Consider the following 21654-nt stretch of genomic DNA (forward strand, 5'->3'; position numbering starts at 1 on the left):
GTAACACGTTGGAGCATTATGGGTAAGCCACAGCCAGTGGCAATACATAGGTTAATAGAAATGGATTAATAGTTAAGAAAGATCTTAAGGAGCCTGAGCTATTGGCCAAACAGTTTATAATTAATATCAGCCACAGTGTGTTTATTTGGGACTAAATGGCTGTGGGACCAGGCAGGACAGAAACTCAGACTATATATGTCTGTATATATATATATATATATATATATATATATATTATATGTGAATTTTCTATAACACATATAACATTTAGTATACCATATGCATGTATGTATGCATGTATGTGTCTGTGTGTATGTATTAGTATAGAGTATTTATGTCAGTTGTACTAATTTTGACACTTGAAAATTTTGTTCTCTTTTCTTCCTGTCTCCCCTTGTATGTACATTCCCTCTGATGACTTGACTAACAGTGTCCCCCATAGGTTTATGTTTTGGAACACTTAGTTCCTAGCTCCTAGTTGGTGATGCCAGTGCTGTTGGATAAAGCCTAGAGGGTGGGAAAAAAAATGTCTACCTACCTCCAATGACATGCTTTTTTCAAAAAAAAAAAAAAAAAAAAACTGTGGGGGAGAGGGGAGTAAGTAAACCATTGGAGGCCATTGGAGGTAGATTTTCAGAATTTAAGACTCACACAATACTAGTGCTCTCTCCACACATGAGTTTCAAAACATAAGCTCTCATCAACCTAGTCCTGCCTTTGTGCCTGTCATTTCAATGACAGTGGTAGTGAAGGGACTCCTATCCCTCTAGGATCATAAGCCAAAATAAACTCTTGCTTTCGTAAGCAGCCTTGACCATGATGTTGTATAACAGCAATGGAAAAGGAACTAATACATCTCCAAATTACATAGAAATATGGAAAGCTTTCTTTAGCCTCAGGAAAACGCATTGTCTATTTGAGGTGCCTTGGTAATTAGGATTTTATGTTCTAAAACAAAACATTGCAATAACAAGGTAAAAACAGGCTAGATTTATGGTTCTGACTCTCCAACCTAACTCTAGATTTTCTAGGTCACTTCCTCCTCTGTATTCTAGACTTTTGCTGTATCTGTCTCATCACCTGAATCATCCAAACATCCTCCTAATCTTCTTGCTACCGTCCAAGTATCGCTGCCATATCTCTCTGCCATGCAGTAAGGGAACTCTCCACTTAGGACACTGTATCCTCCATGCTGTTGTTGTTCTTTCCATTGCCCCTATCATTGCTTCCATAGCCCTTTGGCTGGTTCTGACCTCCACATTCTTATTCCTAGTCTGTCTTTGTCCCTCAAAGAAATAAGCTGAGGGTGGAACACATGGTGATCACTCTGAAGTTTTCTGCTTGCTCCATACTTTTGGAAGAGGAATCCCTCTTTTGTCATGTTTCCTTGATAAATATTGTAGAGATTTAAATGAAAATGGTCTACATAGACTCATGCATTTGAGTATATGGTAACCATTTGTTGGAACTATTAAGAATGATCAGGAGATGTGATTTTGTTGGAAGTGATGTGTCATGGGGGTGAGATTTCAGAAGCCTTTACCAGTATCCCCCCCCCTCAAATCTAATATAGAAGTTGGTATCAAGGATGGGGTTTTGCTGGAATAGATCTGACCACAATGTTTGATGGAGAAATATGGAAGACTGTGACTTTGAAATAGAAAAGCAGTTGAGGGCTTTAAGCAAGGGTAAGTGGCCTACAGACAATTATTGTGATATTTGGGAAAAAAAAAGAAAAGAAAAAAAAAGCTGTGTTCTCATCCTAAAAACATAATGGAGGCCAAATTAAAAATGTTTGCAACTACTGTCACTGGCAAATGAGATTTTGAGACAGCCTAGTACTTATTGGCTGTCTGGTGATCACTTTTAGTAGTGATTTCTCTTATGCAGCTCTCCAAGGGAAAAAAAGGAAGCAAGGCAAAAGAAAAAAGAAACCATACAGATTGAGGAGGAATGGAGTACCAGGAAATGAAATGTTGGAGCCATGTCTTGTGCTCAAGGAGATAAGAAGTTTGAAGAAAAGTCTGTTGTTAAATGAAATAGAGAGATTGGAACCTTAGGGCAAGACCAAACACAGCTAATGCTGAAACCTGTGAAAGAAAAAAGTCTAGACTTCGTAGACCTAACCAACAATGGTAATCTTATACAAATATAATATAAGGAAGGGGCCAGTTTCCAGCCCCTGCAAACAGAAGACCTTGGCAAATTCAACCGCATTGTTCTGGATTTAGAATAAGAAAGATACAGGGAAGGAGTTGTGGAATCTTCCTTTTTGGTGTTAAAGCCACTGAGGTCAGGCATGTGGCAGGGAAGTCCCTGGGTAGAGTCCCAGGGAGACTATCAAATGAAACTGTGAAGATGAAGCCTACACTGCATTGGAGACTCCAAGATGTTGGAGATGCCAGAGTCATGGGGTACCTGCCAAGGAGAGTTTCAGACCAGGCCTTGGACCAGCCCAAGATAGAGAAATATGTTATAGTCAACAAAACTTGAAGGGATGAGAAATCAGAAGAGTGCTTTGACATCAGCTGTAGAGATGCAAAATTTGGAGTTTGACTTGGAGTTTCCTGTGCCATTGCATGTTGCAAGTATGTAGCATACTTTTTGATATTACAAGAGGTTACAAATATGAAATTGTCTTGAGTCTCAAAAAGGACATTGGACGTCTAAACATTGTTAATACTGTGAAAGACTATGGTTGCTTTTGAAGGTAGACTGAATGGATTTGCATTAGGAGATGGCTGTAAGCTGTATGGCTCCCATAGGCTCATACATTTGATTATTTGATCCACAGTAGGCAGGACTGTTTAGAATGAATTAGGAGGTATAGTTTTGTTGTAAGAGGTATGCCACTAAATGAGATAGGCTCTGAGGTTTCAACCTGGAAGGCATCACCCTACATGTGGAGTGGGGGGGGGAGATGGGAGGGGAGGGTGGGTAGGGACCATGGGAGGGTAGGAGAGAGAAAAAGAGGGTGGAAGGGAGGGAAGGAGGGAAGGAAGGCGAGGGAATTGGGATCAATATGTAAAAAACAAAACAACAACAACAACAAAAAAGCCCATGCCAGACTCAGTCCTTCTCTGCTGCTCCAGAGCCATGATTATCTGCTTCCCATCACAATAAGTCATGGACTGGCCCTCTAAAACTTTAAACAAGCTCCGGTTAAATGCTTTCTTTTAGTAGAGCGCCCTTTGTTGTGGTGTCTCTTCACAGCAATACAACAGTAGCCAAGACAAACACCAAGTTCTTTCTCCATAAATTGCAGTTGGCCATCTGACCACATTGAATTATTCTATCTAGGAATTTAAAAATTACTATAACCTGCAATATCAGTACTAAGGATTCCACATAACAGTCTCAGATACACATTGAAATTCCTGAACTAGACCATACACTTCTTGATGTCTGAAACAACTCCCTTACTATCCAAGCAATCCCTAGATACACAAGGCCCACACCAGAACCATTTTCTGTAGAACTGATTGATTAGTAACTAAAACTGTGTACATTGCAGTAATAACTTTAGAATCCTAGCTTTTAGTTTTCATTCCTGGGTACCAAATTTAAAAACATCCTTTTTCTAGTCCTTTCACTTGGACTTAATAAATTCCTGTCATATACCCAAGCCTGTTTTGGTTGTTGTTGTTGTTTTTATATGTATATTACAGTTTATTTTCTATATTACCATCAGCCTGGATATTCTAACCTGTGTGTATTGGCTAAAATTGGTTGTATTTGATAGAATCTGACATACCTAAAGGTATGTCTCTAGATGGACCAATGGATATATTTCCTAGAAGAGGAGTGTGCTCTCCAAGAGTGGGAAGCATTTCTGGTGCTGACTAGAATAAGAAGAAAGAGGCCTGAAAGAAAAGCAGAGTTGCACTTGCCAAACCTCCCTTATTTCTTATTTGTAAGAGCATCTACTCTGCTGCCACAGATGCTGCTTCAGGATCCAGTTGCCTGGGCTTCTCAGTGAGGGCTGAAGATCAGCAGCTCTGTGGGAGTTTTTCAGAAAGTCTGCACCAGACTGAGACAGCTGAGGAGAGTGTGTGTTCTCAGTCTTTCCAGTATCCAGAAAGCCACACCTGGACTGCTCAGATTGTATTGTAGAAGCAAGTCTAGTGCTTTTGCTTTGTAATATATATTTCTTCTATTGGTTCTGCTCCTCTAGTAAACCCCAATTAACTACACAATGATTATGCATTTCCAGTTTCCAACCTGGTCTTTGTTTATTTTGTTTACAACAAAAAAAAAAATCTTTCTTCCCCCTTATCATCATAGTCCACTCTAGTGAAAACAGAATAATTAAGCACTAAAAATTTGCTATTATTTGTTATTATTATGAAATCAGGAGGAGTTCAAATTATTATCACAAAAAAAGAATCCTAAAAGAAAAGTAATGTCTTGCTACATACATGGTCAAATTATTGCCCATTCATAGTGTTCTACAAAATATGAGAAATTTTCCATGGCATCTATTACTTTAGTATCTGTGTATATTAGGTTTGTTTGTATAAAGAATAAAGAAGGAAATCCTTCTTTAATTTTTTTGTGTATATATGTTTTACCTGTATGTGTGTCTAAGCACTATATGCATGCAGGGTCTCAGTAGCCCTAGAAATGAAATTGTAGATGCCTATGTGTTACCCAGTCAGTGCTCAGAAACAAACCCAGGTCCTCTGTTCCTCTGCACAATCCAGCTTTACTATGCATGGATCTGTGGGTCTGTCCCTTCTTCATTCCTTGTTGCCCCAGTCAAGTCAGCCCCTGAAGCTGAACAGAGCATGTCACCTGGAAGACCAGTAATTGCTCTTAACCACTGAGCCATGTCTCCAGCCTGTCATAAATTAAGCTAATTTATAAACTGTCTTTTAGATTTATGGTTTAAAGATAATATTCAAATTATTGATTGTAAATGGTTGCCTGGTCATAACCATCTCTTCTAGTTCTCAATCCACATACTATGGTTATGTAAGAAGTCATTGTTTTTCAGTCTAGACTCTTCACTGGACAGGAACGCAACCCTATTTCCTGCTTCTAGAATGTTCTTTACCCTCATCAGTACTTATCACAAGTCAGATCTATCCCCATCTTACCCTTCTCTGACTGACATTGCCTCTCTCAATTTCTAGAGACTAAGAACTAACTGCAATGGTACATATTTCCCTGTTAATGTTTCAAACATAATTCCAATTTGTTTGATTAAAATTATAAATATGTAACATTTAGAGGCCATATATCTTCTTTTAAATTAAGGAAGTCAGTCCTTGGCCTCAGTACCAAATGTCACTGATGCTGAATAACACCTTTTGGGAAAGAAAATAATTGTTTTGCATATTTTAAGAGATATCCTATAGCTATCTTAACATTGCTCATGAGGTTTACTAAATGGTTATGAACCAAGGGGTTGCTAATTTCTATACTATTTTATATCTGATTCAGATCTAATGTAACAAGGCAGAGGGGAGAAGGGAAGGATCAGACAAGGAGACAAAGAGGCAGTAGAAAAGTAGAGAGGGAAGAAAGACTTAATGAGTATTCAATACGTTTCAATAATTCTTGTAATCTTAGATATTTAGTAAAGAAGTCCTCCTGACCTCATCACAGACAGTCTTAGTATCTCAACATCACAGACGAGAAAACTGAATCTATTCAGAACTAAAGAATTTGTTCCAGATCCTACAGAACAAGAAATCTGGTAACAAGTAACAATATGGCCACAGAAGGAATCCCATTGAGTAGCAAACCATATTTTTTTTTTAGCATCACACACTAATAGGCATTAACACAATAGGCAGGCCAGTAAGAAGAACCTACCCAATGATCCACTTCAACCTGTAAACACCAGAAGGGTAACCATCAGCTCTAAACTTTGAGAGACTAGTAAATCTTGAGTGATAAGATGGCAGTTTTTTTTTTTTTTTTCAAAAACACACACATTCAAATAGGAACTAAATTTGCCTTGATGTTTAATATCTGACCTCCAAATAGGATGTCAGTTTGCCTCAGAATGGTTGATATGGCTCCCCTTGAAAGAAGTAACCAGGACTCGTTCTCAAATCAGCCCTCAGAACTTGGATTTTTCCAAATTTCTAGCCTTCTGAGACAGAATAATCTTATTCTGTTTGTAAAAGTTATTGATTTTTTTAAACAATGCATACTTTTTTACCCTGTTAAGGAAATTAGAATTGAACCAAGATCACTCATTCATGAATTTTCCTAACACAGTGTCAAGAAGTGCCTATCAGTGTCATATTTGAGAGAGGGTATACTAAAGCATCTATCCTAGAGAGTAATGCTGATATTGTCAAATGCCATTTCAAATATGGCATATAGTTATTCCCTGACAACAATTCTTTTCCAACATATTTTATGGCTGTCATCCCAGTCTTAAAATAGTACCTGAGAGGCACAGTCTGATAACTCCTTTGAATTTGTGTGTGTCTTCATATTTATTATTAAAGGAATACTTTATTCTTCATGTATTCCAACTATGATCTATGTTTCTGAGAATATGAGTACAGGAGGGGCTTTCAGCTTTAAAAAAGATGTCACTCACACACTGAAAATTAAATATATATTCTGAAAGAAAAATGTTTAGCACTTTAAATAGGAAAATCAGAAACGAATGGTGGAAACAAGATGAAGTAATGTAAAAATCAAGTATAGTAAATTGTGAGAGCTTATCAGACAATCTAGGGGAAAATTCATTATCTGTATTTATACACACACACACACACACACACACACACACACACACACACACATATATATATATATATATATATATATATATATATATATATATATATACTCCATGTACCTGTTCACCTGAGAAGGGGTAGGAAGTACCAACAGCCAATGATGTGGCTCTCACACGCTTTCACAGTTCTGTATATACACTCATTCTCCTGCCTGCAGTTGCTCAGTGTAAGAACAGGAACTGCTTTGGAGCAGCACTCAGGCTGATATTAATTGTCATGCCCAGGGAAAGAAGCAATTTATCAGATAACTGGGTCCCAAGCCATACAGGGCCTGAGAGATTAAAATGATCACCTTGAATTGCACTCAGAAGCTAAAAGGCAATCAGCACAGACCGCAGAGCACAGGTGGAACATGCTCCATGTAGCCAATCTAGTTAAGCAAGCGGACCACACCATTTTCAGGGTCTAAGGCTTCCGAGTGGTCTCTGAAGTGTTGTTCCACAACAAGGCTTGGAGGGTGAATTGAATACAAATTTTTCACGCATTTGAGGATTTCTCCTGGAAGAAATGACTTTTAAAGAGAAAACAAATGAAAAATCCTATGAAATAGACTCCAGTGAATTTATTAGAAACCAAAGGACACCAGTAAAATGAAACACGTTACTAAGTTATGCGTAAGGGAGTTTGAAAAAAAAAAAAAAAAAAAACCGTTATGCTCCATTCAGCGCTGAATGGGGATATTCACACTTTTCTCAGACTAGAAAGTTGCTGGGGGCATTTTCTACTCCAACCCCCTGAGATTATACTCACTCTTTAACTCAGGATATACTATTTACTATCACAATTGAAGCCAGAGCTAAACAAACTCATTTTTTAATGGAAGCGCACAGAAAGGTTTCCACAAGGGCAGAGGGTCTATCTAATATCCTGGGGTCAGTGTAAGAATCACACTGGGCAAACACAAAATAGAATGGTTCATGGTGGAAGTATCAGGTTCAACATCCTGAGACTCCTTTGGACATTTGGTTTGAACCCCCTTGTGGTTAGGACAGTCTTTCTGCAGTACATAAACTCAATTTGTGCAATGAACTGTCTCTCCCTTTAGGATCTGCAGCCATCTATCTCTCTGTTCTGTGTTGATGACACAATGAAATCCCTAGGTACCTGTATCTTTCATTAATAACAACAGTCAGAAGACAATCACATAGGAATCACCAGACAAAATTTCTAACTTTATAAAGTAAAAATGGTAAATTTTTAAATATGTAAATTCTTTCCTCAGTACTACTTACTACTAAAAAACATATATCATTTCTATGATCGTTTTTATTCATTCATTAAAGGAATGAAATTGTGCTTTAACTTATAATGAAAGGGAAAACAATCATTTATTAATAGAAAGTTTTATAGCCCCCAAATGACAGAAAAAGTAATCAAAACTCATAAAATGCTGAAACCAGATAACAGTGAAACGAGCCAGCCTCAGCACTCCATTTTCTCTCCAAAGAAATATATCTGAAGTCACCAGTCACACTCTGGAAAGATAGTCACTGTGAACCCTAAACTTGGAGCCACTGTTGTTTGTCACATTTCCATCTCATGGGACAATTTCCAAGCTTCTCTGAACTCCCTAAGCCATTGTTTTTTGCCATCATCTCAATAGCACACGTAAATCTTGCAACTTGGTGATTTTGTTATAAAATTTAAACTCTTCATGTAGAGTTTAGATTAATTGAGTAACATAATACATGTTCTTTTTCTTCCCTTTCTCTATCAGGCTGGACTTTGATATTTTACCAGCTTCAGAACTGTGTATTCATTTCTTCACTTGTATTTATAAAGAAGATCTGTCTATTTGTCTAGAAGACTTGAAGTATTTTATAATACTTTCTTGACAAATGTTTGAACTTTCTGGGGGGGCACAATTTCACATAGGTCTTGTTTTATTGACCAAGAGCTAGCAAACAGGAATAAAAATATTGAGGACCATGTACACTGGAATAATCTTTAGTAGGAAAAAAGAATTTATATACATTGAAAAACCATTTTATAAGATTCAGGGTTGTGTACAATATGTACACTCATCAGCTTTCCCTCCACCTCTCTCTTACATATTGCTGTGTGAATTAAAACACCAATCCAGAAACTTTCCTAGCTTTGATACTCCCATTCTTGGCTTGGGAACCCATATTAAAACTGTGATGGAGGTGACATGCCCTACTGTCACATGAATTCTCAAAACTTCTTGGTCATGTGCTTTTAATTATTTCTTTGCAGAGATTCAAGAAGAGTAAACACAGCCGCAATGCCTTCATTTTCTTTTTTTTTTTTAATTCATTTACTTAATTTAGAAACGATCTTATTTTACATACTAATCCCAGTCCCATTCCCTCCCATGCCCCCTACAGAGGCCCCCACCCCATCCCCATCCACTCCTCAGGGAGGGTGAGGCCTTCCATGGGGGGGGAATCATCAAAGTTTGTTACATCATTTGGGGTAAGGCCTAGGCCTCCTCCATGTATCTGGGCTGAGATGGGGAATGGGTTCCCAAAGTCCATTTGTGCACTAGGGATAAATACTGGTTCCACTGTCAGAGGTCCCATAGACTGCCCAGGCCTTATAACTGGCACCCACATTGAGAGGATGTGGTTCAGTCCAATGCTAGTTCCCCAGCTTTACAACTGGTGTCCATGTGCTCTCACTTGGTCAGGTCAGCTGTTTCTGTGGGTTTCTCCAGCGTGGTCTTGACTCCTTTGCTCATCACTCCTTTCTCTCTACAACTGGATTCCAGGAGTACAGTTTAGTGCTTAGCTGTGGGTTTCTGCTTCTACTTCTATCAGCTACTGGATGAAGGTTCATGCTTCTCTTTCTGTGACTGGGTTACCTCACTCAAGATGGTTTCTTCCAGTTCATCCATTTGCCTGTGGATTTCAAGATTTCATTGTTTCTTTTTCCCCACTGAGTAATACATACATTTTGTAAATGAACCACATTTTCTCCATCCATTCTTCGGTTGAGGACCATCTAGGTTGCTTCCAGGTTCTGGCTCTTACAAACAATGCTACTATGAGCATAGTTGAAGAGATGTTCTTTTTGTATGAGTGTGTATCCTTTGAGTATATTCCCAAGAGTGAAAAATTGTTGTATATTGAGATAGACTGATTCTCATTTTCCTAAGAAACTGCTATACTGATTTCTAACTGGCCGCACAAGTTTGCACTCCCACCAGCAATTAAGGAGTGTTCTCCCATTCTTCACATCCTCGCCAGCATAAACTGTCATTGGTGTTTTGATTTTAGATATTCTGGAAGGTGTAAGTTTACTATTGTCAAGAGCCTGACATCTTTATTAATACTCCATCTCCCTATGATGGTCAATCTTTCACTAGAGTTCATGGATCATGTGAAAAATTAAAAGAATCAGAGAATGGGGAGGAATAATGTGAAATTATATCCTCTGGACATGACATGGTGTGTGCATTCATGAACTCATGTAAGCTGCACAAGATCCAGCCAGCCAAAATTTCAGCAAAGATGGAGGTGCCCTTCAGTTCCAGCCCTACTTGAGGATCTCCTGACAGTTGATAGCTGCTGAGGAAGGGGAAATCATTCTTTTCAGAGGGTGTGATGATTGATAGGGTTCCCATGCTCCAATGGACAGCCCTTACCCGTGTGCATATTGAGGTGACTCACAGAACTTAGTGGATTATCTAGGAAGGTGCAAGTTGAAAAGGGAATATTGGAAGTATATGGGGAGAGTTGGAAGGAGACCTGAGGGTGGATATTTAATTATATACACATATAAAATCCTGAACAATAAAGAAATTTTTTTAGAAAAATAATTCCGTTCAAACATATAAATCATTTAAGTATCTACAAGGCTATGGAATATAATTTTGAGATAGAGGCTGAGTTAGAATGTGGGAGGTCTTGGGTTCCATCACTAGTGCTGGAATAATGATTAAGAATAAGAACAACAGAATGTTTTAGAAACACAGATGCTATTTGTGTGGTTCTTGTAGTGCTAGACTATTCTCTTTTTGTAATTTTGGAAAAATAGGAATCGTATAAATTACATATCTCTTTGCCATTGTCAAATATCAATCCTGACTGATCTTCTTTTTCTTTTAAATAATTTGCAGTAAGAAAATGTAAACCTTACATGGAAAGTGTTTATGATTCCAGCATCTATAATCAAGTGATAGACTGGGATAAATCAGTTTTTTGATTAAACAAATTTAGACATTGTTTTCTCCATGACATAGTTTGGAAAATCTATCTTTTCTTTTTTCCTCTATTAAGTTATGTTTGGTTTGTCATTTTATGCTTGCATCTTCCACTATAAAATAATTTTGCCACAAACCAAATAAAATGAAAATATCAGTTTAAATAGAATATTTCATCACTGGGCGCCATGTTTGCAACATACATGTTTCCTGCAGAGTATTCTACTGGCAGAAAGTACTGTTCTCAATTCATTAAATATATAGACACAGTTAAAACAGTACACACAAAACAAACAGCCACAGAATTCTTCATAAGAGTTCCATATTTGTGAAAGTCAAACTAAGTGAAATTTTCTAATAGGGTTTTGTGAAACTTTATTACTTGGAAAATGCTAAGGACTGAAGATAATTGAATAAGGAGTAAAAGATGATTTTAGGAATTTTTCTTAAATTCTTCTTCTCTTGTGCAATAAATCCTGTTCACAGCCTCCCCTCCTACAAGTCTCCCCTCTAGGGCAGACCCACTACTCCTCTGTTTCCCTTCAGAAAAGAGCAGGTCTCCCAGGAATGTTAACCTAATACAGTGTAACACTTTAAGATAAGACTAGGCATAAACCCTCATATCAAGGGCTGAATGAGACACAACCTCCTAGAAAGAAAAGTGTACCAAGAGCATGCAAAAGAGTCAGAGATAAACCTCTCAAGGGAAGACTGGCCAGGGGCGGGGGAGCAGTTGAAGGAAACTAACAAAACTCTTGAAACCTAAAAATATAAGCAGAAGCAATAAAGAAAACACAAACTAAGGGAATTCTGGAAATGGAAAACCTAGGTAAGTATACAGGATCTATAGATGTAAGCATTACCAACAGAATACAAGAGATAGAAGAAGGTTTTAAGATTTTTTTAAAAAAAATAAAATACTCAAGATCACAAGCTGTAAAAAAATAAATAAATAATGCAAATCAGAATCACAGTGAAATTCCAACTCCCAATAAGAATTACCATTTATCAAAAAGTCAAAAAAGTAATAATGTTGGCAAAGATATGGAGAGGAGGGGTTCTTGTATCTGGATGTGAGGGTATTCCCAGAAATGGCCATTATTGAAAACTATTCCTCAGAAAACTAAGACCAGATTGTTACATACAGCTATGCTGTTTCTAGGTGACTTTCCAAAGGACATGACATCAACCTATCAAAATAGAGATCTGTACACCCACATCCATTGCTGTACTCTTTACAATAGTGCAATATGGATTAAGCTAGGTGTCCATTTAAAACAATGGCTGGGTATACATACAAATGTACAATAAAACAGTATTCAGTAATCTGTGACCTGTGGGCAAATATGTGGAACAGGAGGACACTGCTAATTGAATAAGTCAGACACAGAGAGATAGCAACCACATGTTCTCTTATATGTGGAAGCTGAAATGGTATATCAGGATACAGAATAACAACTGTGAAAGGAAAGAAGATAAGAAGAGAGAAGATTGGAGGCAGCTGGATAATGGGTATCAGTACATAGGTAGTACAAACTAATATGCCCCAAGTGTCCCACAGCAGGATTAGTGTCAGTGGCTCACAGAAACTTATAACGCTGCTTATAAACAACTAGGAGAGAGTAACTAGAAGAGAGATGCCACCCTTAAAGATAAAGAATTGGAAGCTAATTATTGTGATTTGATATTACTTGAGAGATATGAGCCCTGATATATCACACAGTATGACCTACACACAATTAAAGCAGTAATTTAAACAAACAAATGGATTGTTTTTCAAAAATAGCATCACCTAGAGTGGATCCTGGAGCTTCTGGTGCCTGAGCTGAAAATAAACATCTCATTCTGGAGAAATACCTTTTCTCTAGGTATTTGTGTCAGGGTATGGGTAAAAACAGATTCAAGAATTTCAAAGAGGAAATATTTCAGATATCCATACCTTTATTCAGACTTCCAAACTAACATATTCTTTTCATAAATATATGGTGAAACAGACAAAAACCATGAATGTTTACATAAATATTATGAACTAGTTTAATATGGAAAACACATCCTTATGGTAATAAAAAATGTATTCTTTAAGCCTGTGTGATGGCTCAGAAGCTAGGGGTGTCTGCTACTAAGCCTGAGAACCTATACTCAAGCTCTGGGACACTAGAACAGTAGTTCTCAACATGTAGATCATGCCCCTTTGGGAGGTCAAATGACTTTCATGGCACTTGTATATCAGAAATTTACAATATGATTCATAACAGTAGCAAAACTACAGGAACACAAATACAAGGAATTAATTTTTTCATTGAGGATCACCACAACACGAGAAGTATATTAAAGGATCACAGAATTAGGAAAGTTGAGAACCACTGCAGAAGATTTCTTGAAAGTTGTCCTGTGACCTCCACACGGATGTAATGATACCTGTGCCTGCATGTCCACACATACACAGAGGTAGAGGTATAAATAAATGTTAAAAATTAAACTTTAATATAAATATATAGATTCAAAGGACGGTGTTGAAAGGGAAAGAGAGGATGTAGGCAATAGCAAGAACGAGGCACAGAACAGCTGGGAAATGCTTGGGTGAAGGTGTTTGCTTCTGTTCATAAACTATCATTTCAAGTGAACTCCTGGGGGCAAGTTCATGCAAGAGTAACTTGAAAAACCGATGATTTCCCTCTGGGAAAGTACTGGACCATCATTTTTTAATATAAAAAGGACCACTGAGTTAAATATTAAGTACTAGAGATTCTTTCACAATAATAATAAAGAGACTATGTTTCAAAAAGAAACAAGCCTTGTGAAGGCAATCCACATTTAAAGGACACATCTTTCCTTTCCTTTTTCTTTACCTTGATTAGAAAATAAAGAAAACAGAAAACGTAAGTAATACATTAAAGGTGACTGGATACTTTTCTCAAACAACAACAACAACAAAATGTGTCTGGAGGGAAAGGCAGCATGCCTATAAACGAAACAGATGTTTATGATTAATTCCTAGCTAACATCACCCAGCTGGCTAAAGATGGTTTTTATGGAGGCAGAACGTTATAGAATGCCATGAGTTTATATAAATCATGAGCATAACAGTCATGATCCTAGGGCAGAAGACTTACGCATCTCATTTCAGGCACAGTCTTCAAATCACACCACATAACAGGAGCATAGTCATTCTATTCCTCCACAGCACAGTGTCTGTTTCCAGTTTCCTCCTACATTTTGACTGGTGTCGTTAAGTGTCAGTCTACATCCTGTTTTCTAACATTGTGACATATTGGACACACCTGCCTCCAGGTGACTTTCATTAGTACATTTCATATCAGTGACACACTAGGTTGTGAAAACATTATTTGGCATTACTTATTTTCTTTGGAGAAATTTTTTGGTAGCTATTGAGATATTTACATCAAAGTGTGAATATCAAATTTAACTCTAAAGTCATTTTTAACTAAATAATCTACATAAAATTTTACCTTTTTATCTCGTTTAAACTATGAATGTATTTGTGTGAACTAAGTAGGTGCAATAAAGAAGAATCGGGCCACTTTTCCTTGGCATTTCATCATAAGCATTTAATCAAGACTTCATACTATTTCATTTCAAAAGTTATATGCAATTAAATAAGTCTAAATAAAGTATGGATCTTTAATATATTGGTTGTGAATTGTAACAGATTTACCACAGTAATGCAGTGAAGGACTATATGGAAAATAAGCTAAAATATTTTGCTAATGTATCAACTTTTGTGTAGATCAAAAGCAACTCTAAAATTGATGGTTTGCCCTAAAATTACCGAACCATTCTTAACACCATGTGCTCAATTTTTCCTAAAGCACCTCTTGGACACTAAACTTTGTTCACGGCTTTTGATTACTCACCAATGGAGAATCTCTTAACATGTACTAATGATGTTAAAACATGAATATTTAAGAGGTGATTTAATGGCTGTGGAACTGCCTCTTACACAGCTATGTACAAGAGTTGCCTTAAAACTGTTTCCCAAGTTTATTATGAAAATGTTCATAAAATGTGTAACTAAACCAGAATAATGATTTATTGAGAAACACAACATTGGGCTTTCCCATTTGATCTCATTAGCCATATACTAAGCACCTATAATAACCTTATGCATTTCAGTTATGTTTCAGATTCCTGGATTTATTCTTCCCCATGTCTAGTCAGAGTTTACTATCTATAAAAATATTTATATTAAAATAAAATTCAGACCATTCTGAAGTCCATGGCACATGCTGATACCTGAGACCATGTGGATGTCCCTGGTCTGAGATGTCACCAGAAACCATGTGGAAGTCCATGATCTTAGGTCCAGCTGACTGGAACAGGAAAGGAAGAAACTTTTGCAGTGGTTTCTATGACTGTATATTTATAGTTGAGTAAAAGGAACATAGATGATTTCTGTGACAACCCCTATCCTCCCCACTCCCAAATTGTGCTAAGGATGCTGAAATGTGGCTTTCCACAAAGGAGGCCTTCTTGAGTGTGCCAATGGGGAAGGACTTGGCTTTCTTTAAGGAGGTGGATACTGATAATTTGACCATGCTGTAGTGAGTATGGGCAACACAAGTTGGACTAGTTTTCCTCCTCCTCCTTTTCTCCTCCTCCTTCTACTTATTCTTTTGGCAGGGAACTCACAAGGAGGGAGGTGGACCTGGGAGGACTAGGAAGTGTGATTGGGATGCATGATATGAAATTCCCAAATAATCAAGAAAAATATTATGTTAGGAAAATATTAAAAGTTTTAATTAAGTATACTTGAGGAAAATACACACATGGGTCACCCAAATCACTCCAAAGTCATAGAGCATGCTGTTGACCCATCCAGAACATCTCTTGGACAGCTCCCTACATTGCCTTGCCTCACCTCAAATTTTCCCCATCTCTGAAGTTAACACTGTTCTGATTTTCCTACCATTACTTTCTTCTGTTTGGGACTTAAATATTTTTGCAATACTTATTTTCTTTGAATGTCTTTTTACAGTTTTACCCCCCCACACACTTTTTTTTCATTATTGGATTTAAACTAGAATTACAGAATCGCCTTTTTTTTTTTTACATGTCAATCCCAGTTCCCTCTGCCTCCCCTCCTCTCCTGTCCCCCACCAACCCCCTATCCCATCCCCTTTCTGCTACCCAGGGAGGGTGAAGCCTTCCATGGGGGATCTTCAAAGTCTGTCATATCTGAAGCAGGTCCTAGGTCCTCCCCCATGTCCTGGGTCCTCCCCCATACTCTAGGCTGAGAGAGTATCATTCTATATGGAATGGCCTCCCAAAGTCTATTCGTATACTGGAGATAAATACTGATCCACCACCAGAGGCCCCATAGATCACCCACATCTCCTAATTGACTCCCACGTGCAGGGGGTCTGGGTTGGTCCTATGTTGGTTTCCCAGCTATCAGTCTAGGGTCCCTGAGCTCCCTCTTGTTCAGGTCAACTATTTCTGTGGGTTTCTCCAGCCTGGTCTTGACCCTTTTGCTCATCACGCCTCCCTGTCTGCAACTGGAATCCAAGAGTTCTGCTCAGTGTTTAGCTGTGGGTGTCTGTTTCTGCTTCTATAAGCTACTAAATGAAGGCTCTAGGATGGCATATAAGGTAGTCATCAATCTCATTATTGGGGAATGGCATTTAAAGTAGCCTCTCCACTATTGCCTAAATTGTTAGTTGGGGTCATTCTTGTAAATCTCTAGACATTTCCCTAGTGCCAGATTTTTCTTAAAACCTATGATAGCTCACTCTATTATGGTATCTCTTTTCTTGCTCTCCTCTATTCTTTCCCTGTCTTAATCTTCCTGCTCTGTCATGCCCACCTCTTCCCTTCTTTGCTCCCCTTCTCATTCTATAACTCCCTCTCCCCTCCCTCTATGCTCCCAATTTGTATGTCTCTCTTAGGATTCTTCTTGTTTCCTAGCTTTTCTGGCGGTGTGGATTGTAGGCTTGTAATCATTTGCTCTATTTCTAAAACCATATAGTAGTGAGTACATACCATGTTTGTCTTTTTGTGACTGGGTTACCTCACTCAGGATTACCAAAGAATAATAGGTATAGAAGAAGGTGAAGAAACCTATTTTTTCTTCTTTAGCGAAAACATATTTTATCATTTTAAATGTTGTGTATGTTTGCCTGTAGTCATGTGCACATGAATGAATGTGCCCATGGAGACTACAGGCTGCAAGTTCCAAAGAACTGGAGTTCTAGGAAGGTGTGAGTGTGTTTCCTGAAATTGTGCTAGGAACCCAACCTCAGTTCTCTCGAAGAGCAGTAAGTAACCTTAATGCTGATACATTCCTTCAGCCTTGATTCTAGCATCTTAAAGGGAACCCTTAGCTGTGTAGACTTCCACACTACTAATGTTAAGAATCCAGACCTTATATGTGCAGCATCAACTCATAGATTTCAATATGTTAAAATAATTTTCTAAATCCTGTATATGTGTGAGAGTAATATATGTATATCATGTATGTACATATGTGTAAGGTGGCACACATACCTGTGTGTGACTAAAGAACAGGAGAAAACATGCAGTTTATTTATCACTCTACAACTTGATGCTTTGAGACAGTGTCTCACTGAACCAGGAGAGCATATTTTTCAGTAAGCCCCAGACATCCTCCTCTCCTCTCAGAGCTGTGGTTAAAGGTGGACTTAGGATCATGCCTAAATTTTACATTGATTCTGGCATCTGAATGCTAGTTCGAATGTTCATGCAGAAAATATTCTTAACTATAGAACCATCTCTTCTTCTGCCAAATATATGTTTATTGTACTATATCATGTACTTTACCTTGTTATTTTTTTTAGGAGGAGCTCGCATGGCTTGGTACATAGTGGCTTGATTTATACATATTTAATTTTACATATAAATTTTAGTAATTTAGTGATTTTTTTCTTAAATTTTGTTGTGTTCAATTTTTATACTACACATGATTTTGTTGGTATGTATGACCAATATTGGTTCTATGAAGAATGTGATTGAATACACCATACAGATGAAAAGATATATGTTACAAATGAAATTATCTATAATCATAAATAAGGTCTTGGCTGTCTATCACTTTTTTCTGATTTCCCACACCTGGGTATTTTCAAAAGACTATAAGTCATCATACCAGAGGTATACTTAAACATTCATATTTATTAGCACTATTCAAAATAGCTGGAAAATCAAACTGATCTTGAAATCTATCAACAGATGCATGAACAAAGAAAATGTAATAGATACATGCAGTAGATGTCTTCTGGCTTTAAAGAAAAATAAAATTATGACATTTTCAGGTAAATGCATTCAACTAGAGGTAATTATGCTTTTCAAAATAAGCCAGACTCAGAGAGATAATACATTGTTCTGTTACATTCAGACTCTAGATATAAATGGTGTGTGTGTGTGTGTGTGTGTGTGTGTGTGTGTGCGTGCGTGTGCATGTGTGTGCCTTTGAATGATGCTAAATTTTACAATTCCATTACAATTACAATACAATTACAATAATATTCTTCAGCTGCCGGATATGAGTACGGAATAGGTTGTTTTTTCCTTGCAGTTCTACCAGTTGTTGACTTATATATTTTAAGACTGTATTATTAGGTTTCTAAAATTAATAATAGTTGTGGCTTCCTATATTGTAGCTGATATTTACCAAGACATTTTCAAATATCATGTTATGTTTCTTCCTCATGTTATTAATTTAAGATGTTTGTCTTATTGTTTTGACTATAAATTCAAGAAATGTAAGTGTCACCAAGCACATTTACTTAAGCTTCTAGATCCCTGCTCTGAACACCTAATGCTATATAACCAAGTACCTCAAAACATGTTTTTCAAACTGACTGCATAAGTCTTTCACTTCCCATTGTATCCACAGGAATTCTGCATAAATGGAACTCCCAAGAAACTCAACAATGGCTATCCATGCAACTGGCCTCGGGTTAAGAAATCAATTCAAGTGTTAATCAAGGATGTCTTCATTCTTGACTTCATTCTCTTCACATGGATTTTGGGTTCTCTTGTGCCATAGTAACTTGACCTCTAAAGGAACCTTTCCACAGGAAATAAGTAAAGGCTTGTCGCCCTTCCAAAATTGGGCTCAAGGTACGAATTCAACATTGTCATTGCTCAAAGTTGGTCTACAGAGCAGGTAAGCTTCAAAGGGCAAAGAAACCCAATTCTGTGTTATGTGGAGTAAAGGGGACTAGGGACCCAGTCAGAGCCAGGACAGGTTTCTAATAGCCCCTGCCAGGGACCAGGCCTTGGTTTCAGTTTACTGAAACTGGCAGGAGCTGAGTAACTAGTTCTCGGGAAAGCTACAATCCAGGGGAAACCAATCAGAAGGACCCCCACGACCTTGTGAAAGTCTCAGAGAACTAAAGATAGCTTCTCCCACCCTGCAGCTGAAAAGCCCCTAACCACTAAGTCACCAACCAATCCTATAGCAACCAATAAACTGTTTAAAGCCATCAATCAGCCCCCAGACTAAGCTCTTCTCCCTAGGGTTGTTACCATGTGCCACCCCAACATGTTGGACTAATAAAGCATTCTTGCTTATTGCATACATGACTAGTAGTCTTTTATAGAACTTCTCATGGACCCTATCAATAGTGTGACTGTTATGTACAGAAGGAAGAATTGTGAGGAAGCATCACTGGAGACTGCATCTCATTTTTCTTTTCTTACTGATTCCACACAAGTTTTCATCTTGGGTGGGAAGCTTTCATAATCATACTACTTGTAGTTATTTACGATTTTTGTAATTTCCAAACTATAGTTCAAGATAGTAATTTATGTCTTGAGTTCCAGTTGCATATCCAACATATGTAGGCTGATAGGAGGTACAGGGCATACAGGAAGTATGTGCTTGTGCATGTGTGTCTGTGTGTTTTCGCTAACTTAAGACTTGACTCATTGATTTACACAGCTAAAGCTTTAGCAGTTTTCAGTATTAGCACCTTCCTTTGCTACTTTCCCTCCATGTTACAAAGTAAGCTTTACTCTGTTTTGAAAGGTGAGTTAGGATTAAATACAACTGAATGATGTTTGTGTGTCATCCTGAAGCCTTGGGCTGACTCTTCAGCACTTGTACACACACACACACACACACACACACACACACACACGTACATTACTAATCTGTGCAGACTAGGGCCATGCCATGACTTTCACTTCCTTCCTGCTATAACTTTTCTTTGCTCATTTGCTTCATTTACAAGGGTCCCTGGTATACACACTTGCTTTCCCCCATAGCCATGACACCCCTCATGGGTATTTCACCACTGCTACTGGCATCAGGAAGAACATGGCCTTACCACTGTGTGTCCTTGGAATCTCCTGCGTTCCTTTCATGGCTTGTTTTCTAACAAGACTGGGGTTACCATGCTCTGTTTCTTGGGTCATATTCTCTATAACCTTGATCTTATTGTGAGGAATTTTTATTTATGTCTTGTTAATTTTGTTCTAACTTTTTATGTCTAAGACTTTCCCTGGTTTGTCTTATCCCTGAATACAGCTTCATCTTTTATCATTAGATTCGTGTTTATCTTAGTCTTTTATATTGTTTTCCAAAAGGTTTTGTTCATAACACACACATATCCCTATCTTTTTGTTGCTTTCACTTCTAATCTAACTCATTAGTTCTTATTTTGGCAGCTTTCCTTGATCATCTAAGGGTTCCAACTCTGTTTATAATTAAGAGTGAGTAAAGAGTAATGGGAAGCAAGCATAAAACTGAAGTAGTGGTGCTATTGTTGTTTGTACTCATTTAAAAGTCAGTAAATAAAATAAATGTGGTTTCTCAGGATTCAGTGTAGGAGAGAATGGAAGTCACTGACTTCTATCTCTCTGTCCACTATTTGTTGATGAGCCCAGCAATGGACTCCTAGAATTCATTAAGCCAGAATTGTCACTGAGGCGTTCCACTGCCCTGAAAAAAAAAAAAATCTGCTGTTGTTTTCCCTCCCTGGGCTGCATGCCTGGCTGCTGTCCTGTGAAAGAGTAAGTGAGGACAAACTGGAAGGGGAAGGGGTAAGCGCTTTGCCCCACCCCTGACCTCAGCTACCCTGTGTCCCACAACCTCTGAGAACAAGCCTCTGGCATGTTGTATGGGTGGGATTATCTTAGGTAGGTGGGGGAATCGGCTGCCTGGAAGGGGTGGAGATGGGAACTGCTGTGTGTGCTGACCCCACTGCTCATTCTAACCCCAGGCTCTGCCATGCTCCATCTAAGGGCTGCTGCTCAGAGGTTATTCCAAGCCACTTAGTCCTTTCTGGAAGTGTCTAACCTTCTGTAAGCATTTAGATTGTGATTTCTGTACACATAAGCCAATTGTAACCCTGTTTTGCCTTTTTGTTTTCCTTTAAAAAGTATATGAAAACATATAGTTATGATTCCTAATTCTGCAGTGATTCTGCTAATACATTTTTTCTTTGCTATTGTTTGGTGGTATATAATAGGATAGAGAAGGTAGGTGCACATATTTGATAATATGTGATTATAAAGAAATATCTTTCAGCATATTTGGAAGTGAAGAATAAAGAAAAACACCAATAGCAGTAATTAAACAAAGGGGGAAAATTGTGTCCAGCTCTTGACCCACCAAACAAAAAATACCAGAAGTTATAAAGCCTTTGCTGATATATTACACTCTGGCTTCTGATTCACCCCTCTTCCTTCCCAACACTTGCTATGGACGAACTGGCCTAACCCCAAGATAAAGACATA

The sequence above is a fragment of the Phodopus roborovskii genome, unplaced genomic scaffold (assembly GCF_943737965.1).
Source record: "Phodopus roborovskii unplaced genomic scaffold, PHOROB, whole genome shotgun sequence".
In the NCBI taxonomy this organism is placed as follows: domain Eukaryota; kingdom Metazoa; phylum Chordata; class Mammalia; order Rodentia; family Cricetidae; genus Phodopus; species Phodopus roborovskii.